The sequence below is a fragment of the Amblyraja radiata genome, chromosome 1 (genome assembly GCF_010909765.2).
Source record: "Amblyraja radiata isolate CabotCenter1 chromosome 1, sAmbRad1.1.pri, whole genome shotgun sequence".
NCBI classification, from domain to species: domain Eukaryota; kingdom Metazoa; phylum Chordata; class Chondrichthyes; order Rajiformes; family Rajidae; genus Amblyraja; species Amblyraja radiata.
This window is the reverse complement of record NC_045956.1, coordinates 39,546,353-39,566,639: the sequence shown is the minus strand read 5'-3', so window position 1 is coordinate 39,566,639 and position 20,287 is coordinate 39,546,353. Positions and strand designations below refer to the sequence as shown.

At 44.0% G+C, this 20,287-nt stretch overlaps 1 long non-coding RNA gene across 1 annotated transcript; it reads left to right on the top strand.

Moving 5' to 3' along the window:
- The first annotated feature begins 1,281 nt into the window (after window positions 1-1,281).
- On the top strand, window positions 1,282-9,760 carry LOC116971200. The gene is made up of 3 exons (XR_004411439.1): window positions 1,282-1,431; window positions 1,988-2,003; window positions 9,751-9,760. It is a non-coding gene; the product is annotated as an uncharacterized LOC116971200 (long non-coding RNA).
- Window positions 9,761-20,287: the final 10,527 nt, after the last annotated feature.

Sequence of the window (20,287 nt, the reverse complement as noted above, 5' to 3'; positions counted from 1 at the left end):
ATTGACATAGCCAGGGTTTGCAAGTCTAATTGAAGTGAGCATTCTTCATACCTGTGCCTGGAGTGTAAGCACATCAGTGAGTCAGACACTGGCAGAAAGTGCAATGCTAGTTAATTCTCTGCTCCCCAACCACATTGCCTCATTTGCTGCTAATACTGTGTTTAGCTCTGAGATTTAATTCAACTCTAATAAGGAACTCAACAGGAGCAGAACAATTATGACTGCTCTTCAGTGACAAGTTTTTAGTGTGAATTACTGTGAAAGGTTGCTAAAAGACTAAACAGCACTACGTAATCATGGGTTGTTCAATATATTTACTCATTTAACTGTTTTGTCTGTGATATTTGCTTACAGGTTTAATTCAAAGATAAACACTCCAATTAATAGAGACTCAACTTAGGTTAACAATAAGTATGTTTCTACTGTGGTGGTGATCCTTTAATCCTTGTTTCCCGTGCAGCCCCATTTTAATGGCAATCCTTCATAATCCTTCAAAGATTATGTTGCCATTTTGGCAATATTTTTACCCTAAAAATCCAAGGCATTGAATAACTATGGTATGTTACCCATAAGTAATGTTATTATATGTAAAGAGATTTTTAGTTGAATTACTTTTTTCTTTCTATTTCCTAAGTCCAATTACTCCTCCGTGGAAAATGACTTACATCACCTGGAGACTGATGTAACCGGAACTGAACCAGACTACAGAGAAGTGTGCGGTGTTACAGAGTCATAGAGTGGGGTGGGAGCAGTGATGGAAAAGGGGGGGTACGCAGGGGGACGGCGTTCCCCTAGTTTTCAGTTTCCGGTTTCCATCCTGTGCGTGAATTCACAGCTTTATCCTGTGGTACTTAACCAAGGGCTAGCGAACGCGCGGACAGACGGACGAAAGCAACCATCACAGAGCGGAATAGATGACATTTCAGGTCGAGACCCTTCTTCAGTGAGTCAGGGGAAAGAGGAGCAAAAGATAATATGGATGGGAAAGGAATGGAGGGTTATGGTCTGAGCGCAGGTATATGGGACTAGGGGAGATTATGTGTTCGGCACGGACTAGAGGGGTCGAGATGGCCTGTTTCCGTGCTGTAATTGTTATATGGTTATATGGTTATATAGACAAATGACAACAGTACTACGGACAAATGAATGGAAGATATGCCTATATCTCCCGTTTCTCTTTCCCTTGACTGTCAGTCTGAAGAAGGGCCTCGATCCGAAATGTCACCTATTCCGCTCTATGGTCGTTGCTTTTGTCCGTCTGTCCACGCGTTAGCTCGCTCTTGGTGCCGGCGCTTCTCCCCTCAGTCTCCGCGAAACAAACACACAACACACACACAGCATGTCCGGCAGATCGGTGCGGGCCGAGACCAGGAGCAGGGAGAAGGATGGCATCAAACGGGTCATGACAGCTATAGAAAAAGTACGGAAACGGTAAGGGGGAAATTAAAAAAAAAACACCCGAAGGAAATAGATGTTTAACAAAAAAAAGGGGGCCGGCGATCGCTCTGTGTCCGTGTCGGAGGGAAGGTGGCTTGAGTGGGTGCAGGATTGGAGCTCCTTCCTAATGGCAATATTTTGTACTAGACTAATGTTCACACGGTAGGGCTGGTCCCCCAACGCAATATTCCACCTCTCCACCAATTCCAATATTGGTGGCCAGTGGGGGGCTTTCTGGAGCGCTAGTATGGGTATTGTGGGCCGAAGTGACTGGTTTCCAGAGGGCTATTATGGACATTGCAGGCTGAATGGATTCTTGGGCTGGCAGCTCAGGCCTGATGGGCTGGCAGCTCAGTCACTCAGGACTGGTGGGCTGGCAGCTCAGAAACTGCCTGAAATTCTGCCCAAAACAGGTGAGAGACTCTGTGAGAGAGAAGGGGGAGAGGGTGGAGAATCATTTTAAACATTTTTCATCTTTTTCTGCAGATCACTGCAATGAATGAGGAAACTCTATCCTGGCCTGGATCTCACAGGGAGCCAATGAAGGGAGGGAGAAAAATACTGGGGTGAGGTTTAATACTTGCAGGGGTAATACTTACTGATGGGCCGAAGGGACTCCTGCTGGGCTATTACATGCCTGATGGGCCGAAGGGGCTCTTTAAAAAAAATCTCAGTGAAATGCAGTTTTTCTGGACTTTTCCTGGCCTGGCATGGGCCTTTTGGGCCAAAATGCTTCTCCTGGGCTAATACTGGTGATTTGGGCAAAGGTTTCTCGGCTAATAGGGTCCTTGTGGGCTGAAATTAGTGGTTTCAGGCAGGCCAAACAACTAATTAATTTAATTTCAATTTCAAGCATAGGGCAGGCCGAACAGCTTATTGCATTTTCATTTCACTTCCATTGCCATTGCAGTTTTAAGCACAGGGCAGGCCAAACAGCTAATTGCATTTTCATTTCAATTCCATTGCCATTGCAGTTTCAAGTACAGGGCAGGCCGAACAGCTCATTACATTTTCATTTCATTTCCATTGCCACTGCAGTTTCAAAGCACAGGGCAGGCCAATCAACTCATTTCATTTTCATTAAGGGCTAACAAATCATTTATTCAAGTACATTGCAGACTTACAGTTCAGTTGATTCACAGCAGAATGAAATTCATGGCCTCTCCCTCGCAATGCAGAGAGACTGAGTCATGTCCAGGCATCCGGGGTTTTATAGTCCTGCCCCCCCCCCCCCCAGTAGGGGCGTTACCTTCATCGCGGTGATTGACAGGAGAGAGGATCTCAAAGTTTATTAAACACTCATAACTCTTTTATTTTTCATTGATCGGAAAAATCCTTGGGGCCTGCACAGCGGAGGAGGACTGTGAGTAAGATGCCAAAAAAATCACAGCCATATAAGGTAACGTTTTTTTCTAAAATCAATATACAGCACAGACAGAAAGTGGTCAAGATGAGACTTTTAATTATATAGATGTTCAAAGTTAATAAGGAAGACTTGCAGGAATATCAAAATGATCACCTGCAGCTGAGAAACAAAAAGATGATTTGTGCATGAAGAAGCCATGACCAAAGCAAAGATACTAGAGCGGAGATGGAAACCAGTTACGGAAATGGTGCTGAAGCTTATACATGACCCTACTACGGCTTCTACATCGAGTGGACTATCCTGCTCCGCTATAGGATCTTTGGTTTCCCGTCTCCATGAGATCGAGAATGTGGAGGAAAGTGGCACTGTAAGGGAAGTCCACGTCTTTCACCATCACATTGGTACTTTTCCCAATTCCATAATAACTGTCTAAGAACTTGGCCCTCATCAGACCTGGCGTCTCTCCGCAGTAAACAGAGTTCACCTCCTGGACGCTCAACTCGTAGACCACCCGCTCCTTGCTGAAGCGGATATCAAACAGCTGTAAACCACTGGCGGGACTGTGGCAGAACGTGAACTCCCAGTCAAAGTAGCGAACGTGGTTGTTTACAACGTGGTATCTTGGTCCATGTGGCTCAAACTGGAGGGGGCCATAGGTTTGAAACTTCTGGCAAGGTCTCAGCGAGGCGTAGTTGAGATCTGAATCCGTCCTTTAGACCTCTCTCGCTCTCTCACTCCCTCTCTCTCACCCTCTCGCCTCAGCTGGGGGGCAGTGTTAGCTGAGCGGAGGATGCTAGGAGGCTGCAAGGTGACTTGGATAGACTGTGTGAGTGGGCAAATGCATGGCAGATGCAGTATAATGTGGATAAATGTGAGGTTATCCACTTTAGTGGCAAAAACAGGAAAGTAGACTATTTTCTGAATGGTGGCCGATTAGGGTAATGGGAGATGCAACGAGACCTGAGTTTCATGGTACACCAGTCATTGAAAGTAGGCATGCAGGTGCAGCAGGCAGTGAAGAAAGTGAATGGTATGTTAGCGTTCATAGCAAAACGATTTGAGTATTGGAGCAGGGAGGTTGTACAGGGTCTTGGTGAGACCACACCTGGAGTATTGCGAACAGTTTTGTTCTCCAAATCTGAGGAAATACATTCTTGCCATAGAGGGAGTACAGAGAAGGTTCACCAGACTGATTCCTGGGATGTCAGGACTTTCATATGAAGAAAGACTGGATAGACTCGGCTTGTACTCGCTAGAATTTAGAAGATTGAGGGGGGATCTTATAGAAACTTACAAAATTCTTAAGGGGGTTGGACAGGCTAGATGCAGGAAGATTGTTCCCGATGTTGGGGAAGTCCAGAACAAGGGTCGCAGTTTAAGGATAAGGGTGAAATCTTGTAGGACCGAGATGAGAAAAACATTTTTCACACAGAGAGTGGTGAATCTGTGGAATTCTCTGCCACAGAAGGTAGTTGAGGCCAGTTCATTGGCTATATTTTTTTGAGGGAGTTAGATGTGGCCCTTGTGGCTAAAGGGATCAGGAGGTATGGAGAGAAGGCAGGTACAGGATACTGAGTTGGATGATCAGGCATGATCATATTGAATGGCGGTGCAGGCTGGAAGGGCCGAATGGCCTACTCATGCAACTATTTTCTATGTTTCTATGTTTCTATGAACTGAATCAGGATCTGAGAAAAATACAAATACAAAAAAAAATTGCACATTGCATAAATTTCATAAAGATAAGCAAGGGTAAACTAAGTTATCTTTTTGATTCTCAGTTCCTCTCAAAAAGAAAAGATGGAGGCAAGAAAGTTGAAGTACTTTTCCTTGTCGACCATTCTTTATTTATTCATAGCATCACCATTTTTAGTATCAATAATTACAATCCTGGAGGAATTTTATCCTGAAGGAGCACATTGATATAGATTCACGGTGTGGTTTGGGGAAGGACCAAATGTTTGGGCTGAAAGGTAATAATATGAATGCATCAAGAAGCCAATTCCAACTTTTTGGACTCTCCATGCAACTTGGATATATTTAGTAGGACTAATTGCAACCCATTTAGTAGAGGTAGTACATATTGTAATCATACAATTATATTGATACTTTGACAATTTTAAGTTTGATATCACATGCAGGTTTCCTGAAACGCACCATTGAAAACAATACAATTGAAGGACTGATTAAAATTCATGGAGGTATCGCAATGAATAGTGATGACTCCCATAGCACTAATTAAATATTAGTGGAAAGAATTTGTTCATATTATATTTGCTGAAGGTTGAAGGAGCCTTTCTGAATCATGTAGTGATGGGTGAAAAAAAAACCCTCTTTACATTGGTTTTTAGATGAAGAGCCTCATCATCAACAGCAACTGAACAGTAGATTTTTCTTCTTAGGCATTCACTTGGGAATGGAGGATGACGTCCTTTCATTCCAGTCTTGGGCATTGTGTTGGTGAATGAGTCCAGTGTGAGAAAGTTGCACTCTCCCACAGATGGGCAGGAAAACAAGGCCTTCTATAGTCTTTTTGACTTAGTGAAGATGAACAGTGGCAACAAAGCAGAAAGGAATAGGTTCGGTTAGATTCCAACACATATACTAAGGAGAAAGTCAAGGTTGAAGAGAGTTTTGAGGTGTTCCTTCCAGTGGGCTTTGACCGACTTTCAGTCCCTGATTAGTTCATTCCCATTCTTGGTACTCAGTGGGGTGGGAGTTTGGGCCACAGATGTTTTTAACGGTGCAGACAAACCCATGCATGTCATGGCTATCAGTAAGTGTCTGAACCTCCTGTGTTCTCTTCAGCCACCTCCTGTTCTCAGCTCATCCGTCTTCTGCCTTCATGTGCCTATAGAGGTATTTCCTATTCCTTGAGGAAAATATGAAGCTTTCAAAGCAGGAAATCCTTTTGTTTGTCATTGGTTTGATCCTCAATCTCTTCTGGCCAATTCACTGTCACTCAAAATTGTAACATCAATGTCTAACTGTCTGAGTTTCCATGTTACACTTCCTGGATGAGGTATTGGCTACAAGGAGAGGTTGGACAAACATAGATTGGTATCTCTGGAATGCCAGAGGTTGAGGGGAGACTTGATAAAGTATATACATTTATATGAGAGATAGTTAGGGTGGACAATCAGAACCAATCTTCACAGGGTGGAAATTTCGAAGACTAGAGGGCATAACTTTAAGGTGAAACGGGCAAAGTTCAAAGAAGATGTGCAGGGCAAGTTTTTAGCACAGAAGGTAGTAGGTGCCAGGAAAGTGTGGCCTGGGATGGTGGTCGAAACAGGTACTATAAACAAGTGTAATAACTCAGGATCCATACATAAGTAGAAGTTGTTTTTATAGTAAACACACAGAGCTTAAAAACATAGGTGTTGTAAGCTCAAACTCAGCAACAAATCTAATTAGAGGCTGGACTAACAGACTGGATAATATGAGGCACTCAATCAGATGACTGTTTGTGTACACAGCGGCATGCAGTAGAACATGACGGATCAGGTCAACTAATACTGACTGATCTACATTATAGAAATAGAAACATAGAAACTAGGTGCAGGTGGAGGCCATTCACCCTTCGAGCCAGCACCGCCATTCATTGTGATCATGGCTGATCATCCCCTATCAATAACCCGTGCCTGCCCTCTCCCCATATCCCTTGACTCCACTAGCCCCTAGAACTCTATCTAACTCTCTTTTAAATCCATCCAGTGACTTGGCCTCCACTGCCCTCTGTGGCAGGGAATTCCATAAATTCACAACTCTCTGGATTAAAAAGTTTTTTCTCACCTTAAATGACCTCCCCTTTATTCTAAGACTGTGGCCCCTGGTTCTGGACTTGCACAACATTGGGAACATTTTTCCTGCATCTAGCTTGCCCAGTCCTTTTATAATTTTATATGTTTCTATAAGAACCACCCTCATCCTTCTAAACTCCAGTGAATACAAGCCTAGTCTTTTCAATCTTTCCTCATATGACAGTCCCGCCATCCCAGGGATCAATCTCGTGAATGTGCTTCAATCACAAGGATGTCCTTCCTCAAATTAGGAGACCAAAACTGTACACAATACTCCAGATGTGGTCTCACCAGAGCCCTATACAACTGCATATCCTCCTTCTTAAGTATAATAAACCATGCAACTAAACAGGCATATAACTAAAACTTCCAATGTATAGTAGGAAGACTATAACTAAAGCTTCCAATAGTAGGAAGACACCATGCTTTATAACTCGCCACTAAGCCGTGAATAATATGAATAAGGAGGAGTACAATGTGGCCTAAATAATGGGAGCCTGTAATACAGTATTTGTATTTAGGGTTAGGCCGACAAACCCGTCCTATACGCGTACAGAACAGGCCCTCTGCTGGAGGGGCGGGTGACATCATATCTGGTGGTGGTTCAACAGGCTTAGTAGGAGACTTCATGGGTGACACCACCGGTGGTCTAATAGGTGATTTCGCCAATAACACCTGTGGCTCTTTGGCTATTGGGGAGCCATTACGGTTTGAACGCATAATCTTTCCATTAGTCTTTGGCACAAAGTTCGGGACATTGGCGTAGCCATACGAGAACTGCTGCGATGGTCTTGGGCCGCTCACCGGCAGGATATGTTTTCTGTTGCGCCTGTAAATTCCTCCTTCGGAACGTTGAATATGAACGTTGCTCCAGGTAGGTTTCTGCCACTGTGCGATCATGTCCTTTCTGTGTTTGTAGGTGGGCCGTTTGTCCGGGAGACAAAGGAGTGAGGGGGCAGCTGGTCCGGTCGTAATATGTTTTTTGAACTTGCCGTTTGTGTAGTATTGGGCCTGGATAGCGAGTGGATCATGAACCTGAGGTTTCAGTAGTGACATGTAAGAGGCATTTAGAAAGGTACATGGATAGGCAAGGAATGGAGGGATATGGATTGTGTGCAGGCAGATAAGATTAGTTTATCTTGGCATCATGTTCGGCATAGATATTGTGGGCTATTCTCTTTTCTATATTATAATAGTAGATCAGTATTCAGGTCTGCCACTATTGGATTGTCCACAAGAGTCCTGATATTCGGTCCCAATGTTTGTATTTTGGCATGAAGGTTGACTGCTCACATTTTCGTTTAACATGGGGTGGCCATTACACAGTAGCTACTACAATACGTTGTCTTGATTCTAGATGTTCCTGAGGAAGGATATTTGACCTACATTAACTCTGCTTCTCTTCCCACAGATGTGGCCTGACCTGATGAATATTTCCATCATTTTCTGATTTTATCCTGATCCAATTGTTAATGGGACCAAAAAAATCAGAGACCAGACTCTGCTGCCTGGATATCAATGCTCACACATATGTGGGCAATTGCATAGGCCCCACCCAGCAGTGCAAACCCACATGAATGGGGTCAGGCACAGGGCCACATGTCCGCTGCTTCTTCCCCACCCTCCTAATTATACTTAATGCTATGCTCTGTTCAACAGCTCCCAATCCCAGACATGCATCTGGTTTCCAGTATCCCCTTCTAACCAGAACACCTAATATCCTGGCAGACCCAATAGGTAGATTGAAGAGAAAGGAGAATAAAACATACAATCATTTTTGTTTTCTCCTGCAACTAACTTGTGAATTATGATGTAAAGGCAGGGATGGCTTTCCTTGTCACAGTATTTCAGGAGACTCGTGTCATCACATTCGCTGGTGGCAGCCTGCCTGTAACAGACCTGTTATTTCTCAAACCTGGAGCCAAACATTATGAATGGTTGGAAAAATCAGTGTGGTGTTATTTTTCAATTCTGAATCCTATCAGAGTGCCACTGGAATCATATAAAAAATCTGCCCATTTTTGCACTACAGACGTATCAGATTAAAGGTCCTTTCTAGAGGCAGATAGGTTTGTAAACCACCCTTGAAGATTCCATTCTGGATGACAGTTTGCTTGGATTTATGTCTTTAGCTGGATTCCCACTGGAGGGTATTATTGATGTGTGGAATTATAGACATCCTCTTATTACAGGAGTATGGTAAACCAAAGCCTCTTCTGTTCCAAACATTGTGCATGCACAGGATATGTGGGGACGAGTGCAGGACAACTGCTATAGTGCTTTTGACATGCAACAGTAAACACCACAATTTTGTTGGAACTCTGAACATACTTAGAGGGAGAATGGAAGGGATCAGGATATAAATGGTTTAAATTTAGTTGATATCATCAGTCAGTAACTCGGCCACTCCAGTGAAAACCTTCTGACCACTGGATGTGTGATTGAACAAGCTTTCAGCAAACTGAAGAAGTGCTTCAAATGCCTTGACAGGGTTGATGACATCAACATTGTGTACCAGTGAGATATAGATCAGCCGATGTTTTTTTAAATCTATGGCATAACTTCAACAGCATCTCCATCTTTTGCCTTTAAAAGCAGAGAAGCGCTGAAAATGAGCAGGATTGGTCATTTGGTGCTTTGAACCAACTGGTCATTTGGATGTACTTGGAGTTGATTATTTATTTCAATACCTTATTCTCACTCTCTACCATACTCTTTGATGCCTTATGTATTCAGAAAGATCTTACTCCTTCTAAAATATATTCAGGAATTTGGTCTCTATGACACTGTTATAGGGAATTGCAGAGATCCACAACATTTAAAGTGAAAATGTATTTCTTTATCTCAGTCTGAAATCCGTTGCCCTGTAAACTGAGTTTGATCCCTCATTTTACTTCGAAGACCCCGCCAGCACGCGTGCGCGTCATAGCGTCTCACGCAGTGCACCAGCGACGGGCGGGGGGTGGAGCGCTCCCACAGCAAAATTGAAATGGACCTACAAGGTAAGATGAAAATTTATTCTGAAGTTGTATTTCTTCCTCTTGTTGTGCTTTATGTTGCAGCGCGTTGGACAAGGGGAAGAAAAAACGGACACCTGGACCGCGAGTCCGGCCAGGATGATGCGCTGCCCAAGGGCAGAGGAAGTGACTGTTGGAGTGGTTACTAAGGTCCACTTACCGACTCCAACTCTGCCAAGCTGAATCCAGCGCCATGAGCCGTACAGCTCAAATCAGCGCATCAGGCTGGAGGCAAAGCCCAGCAGGATTCAGCCCGGCCGATCATACTCATCTGAGTCCGGCCAAGAGGATGCGCTGCCCGAGTGCAGCAGAGGTCCGCCCGTGACTTGCCCCGGGAGATGGAGCAAGCTCACTATGGGAGTCTTCGCACTCCCACAACAGCACCTTATCGAGGGCTGTAAAACAATGCATCTCCCTCGACAGAGGAGAGCATTGTGGACCAGGGCTGGGCTGGTCCTGAAGAAGGGGACGTGGCTGAAGAAAACGGCAGTGTGCAGGGGGTGCAGAATCCTAAGGAGCTACTGGGAGTGATCACCAAAATTGCGGATCAACGAAAGCAGGAGTACCATTGCAGACCAAGCTGGCGGCCGGCATCGACTACCTGTACTTCCATCCTCTGCAGGAACAGGTAACAAAATTACGGAGAAGTATATGCCGCCTGTGAACTTTACATAGTTAAAAGTGCCTGCAGCAAACAATGCGATCTGGGGGTACAGTAGGACTGGCACAAAAACCCAGGAGGTCAAACTACAGAAGATTTAAAACTTCTGACAGCGGTTGCTCGCCCAGACGATGGTACAGAAATGACAGCAGGATTGACATTGCTCTGCAATACCCACTATGAAATCAATTGCTTGCGAGAGCACAGTAAACCTGCACTAAACCCCAAATTTGCAGGGTTGTACAAAACAGCTGCAACACAACCGGGGGGGGAAACTTGTCTAAACAAGTAAAAAAGCTCGACGAAGAGTTTAAAGCCGTCGGGCTCATAACAGCGTCATCGGCAACGGGCAGAACACACATCAGACGGCAGCACCCCTATGCATCCACCAGCAGGCATCAACACCAGGACGCTGGTGAAAGCATGAGGGCCGCGCAGCAACCACAAAGGTCCTTTTTAGGCCAAGGCCCAGAGCGACCCTCATGGAAAACGTGCCAACCCCACACCCCGGCGCCTCTTCCGCAGAAGAGGCAGGTTGAAGAAAGGAACGTACCACCGGAAAACAGTGAGGTAGGTGGATCTGGTTCCTTCCAGAACACAAAGGTGTACGACCTGTACTAACAGGGGGAATGTTACACTTGTTTTGGGAGACATGGAGGGATCATTGTCGATACCTAAAATTTAACTGGATGGGGCAACTATGGCAGAGTATAGCGTTGTCTAATGTACAAACTTCAGCCCCAAGACTGTTCACCAAGATATTAAAACTGGCCTTGTCAATACTTAGAAACAAAAACATATTGTCATGGCATATCTTGATGATATATCAATTGTGGGGAAAAACCTGGGTCTACCAAACATTGGGTGAAACTCTGGGGTCATCTCCATCCAGATAAATCTAAGTTGACGGCATCCACAACTATGGACTTTCTGGGATTTACAATTAACGTTATCCATATGTCAGTAACATTGCCAAAAAGTAAAGCAGCAGACTTGGTGGAAGCCTACAACAAAATTAATTATTACAAAATAAACCATCTATTCGACAGGAGACAAGGGTAATTGGGAAACTAGTAGCAGCATTTCCAGCTACTCAGTTTGGGCCTTGCATCATTAAAGCTCAAAAAGGACAAAAGTGCAAGAGCAAAAACACCTTGCAGGCCACTTTGATCGACCTATGCAGTTACCAGCCAAAGCAATTCGGAGTTATAATGATGAAAGGGAATACTTGGCATATTTCCAGCCCATCATTATTAGTAATCATCATTACTAAAAACACTGGGTATAAATTATTTAGAGATGTTGGGTGCGTTTCATGGGCTAAAAGCCTATTGCTCACAATGCACCATCTGCATGTCCGCCTATAAATTGATAATACCACAGTGGTGGCATATATTAATCATATGGGTGGAATAAGATCGATATCATGTGTCAATCTGGCCAATATAATCTGGCTATGGTGTGTTAACATACATATTTGGCTATCAGCAAACTTACCTACCAGGTAAACTCAATACAGTGGCACACACCAGGTCATTAAAAATTCAATGACAGCACCGAATGGCTGTTGGACCACAAAAAAGTTGCTGATATTACCAAAAGATAGGGACACCAGCTATCGATCCATTTGCATCTAGACCCAATCACCAGTTACCAACATATGTCGCTTGGGAACCACACTTGGGGCAGCAGCAATGGACGTTACTCACTGAATTGGGGAAAATTGTTTACAATGTTTTTTCCCTCCTGCCTCATCAGTCGGATCCTAAGCAAAATACATATGGACTCAGCATCAGGTGTCTTGGAAGTACCTGATTGGCCTACACAGCCATGGGTCCCTGTGGTCTTTGAGATAGTCTCTGAACCATAGTCCACCATGCTAGATCCGGGCTGGCGGACAGGACCATGAGCATGATCACGGCAGCCTATCAAGAATCAACAAGGACTGGTGTAGCATATAATACAGCTACAATCACCAACGTCCTGGGAATTCCTGTCCAGCCTTAACACACCGTAGATGAAGGACTGAGCTGCAGCGCTATATAATTGCGCAGGAGTGCCCTGTCAGCTTGCTGGTGGCAGGCGCCATGACAACTCTCCATGGGATCTCACCCTCTAGTTGCCAAACTTATGAAGATTATTTACAACACTAACCCTCCTAGAGTGAGGTACTCCCAGATCTGGGACGTCAGTGTTATACTAACATTGCTAGGGGCACCAGCAATGTCCCTGTCCCTGTGGGAAAACTGACATTAAAAAACAGTATGCTGATAGTACTGGTCTCAGCTCTAAGGGTCCAGTTTCTACATAAACTGAGACTGGGAAAAAATGATGGCATCTCCAGAAAAGATAACTTCGCATATTAGAGCTTGTTAAACAAGATAGACCAGGAACATCAGGACAAAATTTGGAATTCCAGGTATACCCATCTGACACCCGACTGTGTGTAATGACACACATTCTACTATACCTTAAGACTACTAAAACTTTAAGAGGAAGTAAATTGGCACTATGGGCAGCCATAAACAGCCGAATGGCCGGGTATCAGCACAAACCATCTCTAGATGGCTCAGACAGGTTTGGGAGCTGCTGGGGTGGATACTGACATCTAAAATAGTAAGATTAAACAAGAACTTACCAGTTTGAAGTTTGATCTGTATTTTATGAGGAGTTACGATGAGGGATTACGTGAAGAACCCCGCCATGACGCATGCGTTTCATTCTTCAAAGCAGCGGTGTGAAATCACAGATAACTGTAATGACTAAACATAGTAAGATTAGAGAAGAGATACCAGTTAAGTATATGATCAAGGGTGGGAGCGGAGGGCACATAATCCCTCATCGTAACTCCTCATAAAATACAGATCAAACTTCAAACTGGTAAGTTCTCGTTTAATCTTACTATTTTACTTCGGAGTCACGTGAGTGACTACGTGAAGATTTTAAAGCTCTGTGATTTCATGCCGTGGAAAAGAGTCCATGCATCACGTCTGCCTTGATGACTGTAGGAGGAATTGTGTTAACATAATTTGGACATGAATTCGACATTGAAATCATAAAATTTATTAACACAAAGTTATAACCCCTTTTTATGGGTTTAAATTAATTTACAGAACTTAAATTTGTTTCTGCAAACGGTCCAGGTTTCATTACTGGTTTATTGTAAAATAATTGGAATCTTTTTTCCCCCAGACCATCCTGCTGCCTTGAGGATTTGGTCCATTGGTACATCCAACTGTATCGTTGCCGATGTAGCTGCAGCCCTGGTGGAATGAGATTTTAAAATATTAGTATCCACCCCAGCCTGTGTTAGCACCTGTTTCAGCCATCTTGAGATGGTCTGAACCGTCACTCTTTTGTGTGGTTGCTAGTGGCTGACCAAAAAGTGCCTTCTCATTGCCTCTTAGGATTTTCGTTTTCTCCATGTATAACGACAGATGTCTTACTATACACAGACGGTCATCTGTTGGGTATGACCTAAATTGTATATTGAGGCCTGCTGATCCCTGTCTGTTCTGCTTACTAATTCATAGATATGAAACGTAATATTTTCTGTTGAGGAAGTCATGTTGTCCAGTCTTAGTTTATGCAGTGACTGTACCCTCTGTGCCGTGACCAATGCCATTAGCATGACTGTTTTTAATGTCAGTCTGTGTAGGGACAGAGCTGTTGCTGGAGACCAATTCCTGAGCATCTTCAGGATAATACTTACATCCCATATTTGGGAGTACCTGGTTCTTGGGGGATTAGTATTAAAAATTCCCCTCATAAGTTTTGTTACCAGTGGGTGAGTCCCAACAGAGTAACGCTCTGTCCCCTGCCATAGGTAAGTCGATAGGGCACTTCTGGCGCAATTGATGGCACTGTAACTGAGCCCCTCATCATAGTGGAGGCCTGCCAGATATTCCAGAACAGACGGGATGTTCATGTCTCTGTAGGTGATGTTGTTTTTATGGCAGTGCATCGCCCACTTCCTGATATAGACCAGATACTGTTTTTTGGTTGACTGTCTTTGGGCCGCCGAGATCATGTTCACTGTTCGGTCCGTCAGTCCCAGTTGTAGTAGAGGTGTTTTTAAAACTCTACAAATTAATAAGTTCAAATGTTTATGGCATGGGTGGCTATCCCTTGTTACGGGATGTAGCAATAAACCTGGTCTAAGTGGGGTGGTGATACATGGTTCTAATACCATGTTTAATACCACTGGGAACCATGGTTGAGTAGGCTAATCGGGTACTACCAATACCAGACGCAGAGTCTTGTTGTATTTTCCTTAATACCCGACTGATGAGGCAGGAAGGAGGGAATGCGTAAATAAACAATTTCCCCCCCCCCCCCCCCCAATGCAGCGAAAATGCATCTGTCGCCGCTGTCCCAGGGTCTGGTTCCCATGAAACATAATTTGATAACTGGTGGTTAAGTCTGGATGCGAATAGATCGATATCTGGTGTTCCATATTTTGCTGTAATATCAGCAAATACTTTTTTATTCAACATCCATTCGGTGTTTTCATTAAATTTGCGTGACCTGGTGTCTGCCACTGAATTTAGTCTTCCTGGTAGGTAAGTGGGAGTTATCCAAATATCTCTCTGGATACACCATTGCCAAATTGTATTAGCCAGATTGTCACATGATGTCGATTTGTTTCCACCCATATGGTTAATGTATGCTACCACGGTGGTATTGTCTATCTGTAGTCTAACATGCTGGTGATATGATCCAGTACAATATGACTTTAGGCCATGGAATGCACCCAACATTTCCAGATAGTTTATGCCCAGTGTGAGTAATAATGATGCCTCCTGAGCAGTCCATTTACCTCCACAGCTGGTGATGGTATTGGTGGCTCCCCACCCAAGTGCACTGGCATCAGTTTGTAGTACCATGGAAGGGTTACTGACAATGATTGGATTGGAACAAAGCCAGATGTTATCTATCCACCATTTTATTCCATTTTAGCTTGATTGGTAGTTTCATAGGTCTGTCAAAGTGACCTGCATTAATTTAGACTGCTTGTATTTTTGCTCTCTGTAAGTTTTGGTATTGTAGAGGTCTAAATTGTGTGGCTGGAAAGGCAGCCACCATTTGCCAATTACTTTTGCTACCAATCTGATGGATGGTTTGCTGATGTCAATGAGGTTATGCAAGCCTCTATTAATTCTCTAGCCTTTCCCTTAGGCAGAGCCACCGACATGTGAACTGAGTCAATGGTGAAACCCCCAAATAGTCCATAGTAGTGGAAGGTGTTAGTTTAGATTTAACTGGATGGATAATAAATCCCAGTTTTTCAAATAACTGTTTTGTGGCTGTTATAGTTTGTTTGGCCAATTCCAAAGTTTTGCCCACAATGAGTATGTCATCTAAATATGCCATGACCATGTGTTTACATTTACGTAGAAACGCTAGGGCTGGTTTCAACATTTTTGTGAACAGCCTGGGGCTGATGACCCATTTGGCAGTGCTTTATACTGCCAGAGTTGCCCATCCAGTTGAATTTTAAGTAACATCTGTGGTCACCTCGTATAGGCACTGAATAGTAAGCATCTTTTAACTCGATGCTGGCCATGAAGTAACCTTTGGAAATTAATTGTTTAGCAGTAACAAAGGTATCCATTTTGTCAGATCTATGGTGATGCGACAACCACCATCTTTTTTGTTTTTGATAAATATATTGGACACGAATTCTAATGGTTCGTGTTGAGTTTTCTCAATTACACCTTTTATGTAAAGCCGCTCCAGTTCAGCTTGCGCTTTTGATTTTTCTTTATCAGAAGGCACGAACATTCGGTTCGGTATATGTTGAACTGGAGGGCTGTACTTGTGTATAAACTCTATTGTATATCCCTGGATACTGCTTAAGATGTAAGTATCGGTTGTTAACATGCTCCATGCATTCAGAAAAGAGTGTAGTCTCCCCCCTAACCTCCATGATCCCTGTATATTGTAGGGAACCAGACCCACCTACCTCCATAGTTACCAGTGGCAGGTTTACTTCTTTTTGTAGGTTCTTCGCTGCTGTTGTTGCGCTGGTGTCTGGATTTTCGGTTTGGTTGGCGTTGGAGGTCCCCGCATCTTCCAAGAAGGCCGGCCTGGGCCATGGCCTAAAAAGACTCATGTTTTGAATACCGGGCCTTCGAGCTTTCACCAGTTCTGCTGGTGGGTGCGTAGGGGTGCTGTCTTTGGCTGTAGTGTTTGTTGGAGTCCATTTTATTAGTCCAGTAGGTTCTCTTGTTCCTGCACCCCTTGCACAATTGTCTTTCCTTCTGCGGACCCCTCTTCCAGGTCAGCCCAGAACTGACCCGCAGTGCTCCCCTCTGATGAGGTAGAAGCACTGTGCAGCCCTTCAAGAGGTACTGCTGTTGGTTTATCATAGGGCCCACATTGACCCGACTCCATCTCCAGGAGTCTGTCACATTGGAGCAAATGCTCCACACACCGCTCCATCCGGCTCCAGCGTCCTCGGTCGCTGGCTGCCCGCGGTTGTTCAAAGTCGGACTCCTCTGAGTCCACGACCTTGTTTGTTTTTGTGTCTAGCCTTTCCGCCCGGCTGCATGGATCTGGCCGGTGCGGAGGCGACATCGGGCACAGCTGATCCCACTATCGGTGATCCGAGTGCCGCTGGCTGCTGCTGGCTGCCCGCTGCTCCGCGGTCCTCCCTCACCAGCTTTGTCCTTATTGCCCGGCCATGGAGTGGATCTGGCTGGTGCGGAGGCGGCATCGGGCACAGCTGATCCCATCTAGCCCACCAGCTTTGTCGCAACCCGTTGGTTTCTCCACCTGTAATTAGCATGGTAAAAACACAAAAAAGACCGCAGCTCTTACCTGCAGGTCCAGGTTAAAATTGTTGCTACGGGGGAACGTCGTTCCACCCAGTCTCCTGCCATTTTCGACTTGTCCAAAAAGTCGACGGCCCCATTTGAATAGTCTCCCGCCCGGCCGTGGTGTTCTGGCCGGCGCGGGACCAAAAGTCAGCACAGCTGATCCCTTACGGGGCTTGTGCCTTCAGCTGCTGCTGGCTCCCGCAACTTCGCGGTCCTCCCCAGCCAGCTTTACTCGTAGCACTTGTGGACACTATTTTGTCCAGCTTCCCCCCCTGTGTAAAAACAGCGCAGGGACAAAAACTACCGCAGAGTAAATCACTTACCTGCAGGTCGCGGTTTCAACTTACCGCTGCGGGGGACGCTCTACCCCGCCTGTCGTTTCGCAAGCATGAAAGCGATATGACACGCATGCGTCGTGGCGGGGTTCTTCACGTAGTCACTCGCGTGACTCCGAAGTAAAATCTCTATCCACAAGGGAAACAGCAACACCGGCAGCAAGAGACAAGGAAGTGCCTATGGACCATATCCTGGCAACATCAGGATGGTCTAGAGAAAGACCTTCCAATTCTTTTTAATAAGCCAATAACCAAACCTGCGGTGTTGCAGAATCAAGTTTGAATTCTGTAATATATTTAGCCCTAGGGAGCAATATTTTGTTCAAATAAATTGTTATTGTTTGAATTGGATACATATCTGAATACGATAACATACTTCCTCCCTTGAATGACTTCGGCAGTGAGTGAAGCATGGACTGTTCCACGGCTCGAAATCACAGATCTTTAAAATCTTCACGTAGTCACTCACGTGACTCCGAAGTAAAATAATAAGATTATACAAGAACTTACCAGTTTGAAGTTTGATCTTTATTTTATGAGGAGTTACGATGAGGGATTACGTGCCCTCCGCTCCCGCCCTCTATTATAAAGGTCAACTGGTATATTAGTTCTTCTTATCTTATTATGTTTATTTCAATTACTATTACTGTGATTCCACACTGCTGCTTTGAAGAATGTCGCGTAGCATGCTGGCGGGGTCTTCACGTAATCCCTCATCGTAACTCCTCATAAAATAAAGATCAAACTTCAAACTGGTAAGTTCTCGTTTAATCTTACTATTATAAACAGCTTGTCAGGTGAAATATATTCTTCCTTTTGCCTTTTGCCGTCTGCATGTCTCTTTCCTGTGAATATTGTTCACTAACATGTAAGTATCCTTGTACATCAAAAAAAATCCCAGTCGAACAATATTTAAATAATATGCCACATTTAGTTTTTCCTATTAAAGTGAATAACTTACCATTTATCCACTTGTACTACATCTGCCATGTGTTTAATATATTATGAATAGCTTAGGGCACAAAACAACTCAACTCTGCTACATGCATCTCTAATTTCCTGTTTAATGCATTCCCATACATTAGCACAGCTATTTCTGGGCCTAGAGACATCTCACTTAAAAATCTTGCACTTCTTTGCTCTTTCTTAGCTCAAAGTACTGTATCTTAATTTCCTGAACCAACATCCTTTCTCTCTATTGCACTGACTTTATGCGTTAATAACTGTGCCATACCAAATCCTATTTCTGTTTACTCGTCCTTCCTAAATTTTGATTATCTTTGGCTATTTAGCTCCCAGCTTTGGTCAGTTTGCAGCCATGCCTGGTAATGTCCATTGCATTCATATCCATTTACATCTATTTGTGCTGTTAATTCTGCCACCTTGCTCTGGATGCCATGCACATTTGGACACAATGCCTACAGATTTGTCTTTTAACTTTTTGTTTAGTTATCTTAACATTTTTATTTCATGCCATAACCAACATTTGAGTATTGCAGTCATGCTCCTGATCCTATTAATCAATCCAGTAAATATTGGCTTTTCGGTTCTGCTTTTCAAATTACCCACTGGTTGCTTGAACTTTTTCATTAACAATTTTATTCCCTCAGTTATTGGGAGCTATTTTAGGTAAAATATTTACTCTGCCACAACTTTTAAGTTTTGCAGTTAATAAGACCATAAGTTCTGGAAAATCTTACACAGAGAGATAAACTGGTAGAAAGTAAACGTAAAATTTGTTGAGGAAATAACATCTAAATAAGTAGTACTAGTCTGAAGAAGGGTCTCGACCCGAAACGTCACCTATTCCTTTTCTCCAGAGATGCTGTCCTACCCGCTGAGTTACTCCAGCTTTTTGTGTCTAACATCTAAATAAGCTTCCTGATACAGAGAACACCAAGAAGCCATTTTAAAATGTTATTGCTTTGATGTTGAAGGGTTGTTCATACTGCAGGAGATATACCAAGGGAGAATGGTTATTTGGGTCTGAAAATCACACTCCCATAAATGGACACTTGCTAGCTGGGGATTGGATTGGTGACTGAGTTCATGCAATCGCCAAGGCAACTTACATCTGGCTGGAAGTGAGAGAGAAATGTGCTTCTGAATTTATGCTTCCTGCATATAACAAGATTTATAACTGTCCAGATGATCCTTATGTTTACTCTTGATAATTGATTCCATTATTTTACATGAATCACGCATATGTCTAATGTGTCTGATTTATTTATTTTGAGTCCATTAAATCTGTCTGGGATATCAATCTTATTTGGAACTATGATCAATCTTTTTGGGTATTCTTGTTTGAAGTGGGTAGTTTGTCCATGTCTTCCCCTTGGAATGCTCACAATTACCATTTTGTGCTAATCTCTAGTTTCATTCCTTTTTGCAACTTTGAAAGTTTTCCCCTCTCTAATTTCTTGCTTTTAAAATACATTTTATTTACTGTTATTCTTTGATTCAGATAAAACAAGTTTTGTGGGGTTTTTTTTCCCCAAGGTTTTGCGCAAAGCATCACTATATTTCTGAAGGGTTTCAGCCCAAAATGTTGCCTATTTCCTTCGCTCCATAGATGCTGCTGCACCTGCTGAGTTTCTCCAGCATTTTTGTGTACCTTCGATTTTTCCAGCATCTGCAGTTCCTTCTTAAACGTGTTCACAGAAGGTGCGCGGCCGTGCCGGCGGCTTTGCGCAGGATGTGGTACAGCCAGAGCTCGGCCGCTGCTTGGGGCACTTGGCCGCTGCTTGGGGCACTTGGCCGCTGCTCGGGGTGCTCGGCTGCTGCTCGGGGTGCCCGGCTGCTGCCTGGGGTGCTCGGCCGCTGCTCGGCCGCTGCTCGGGCGCTCGG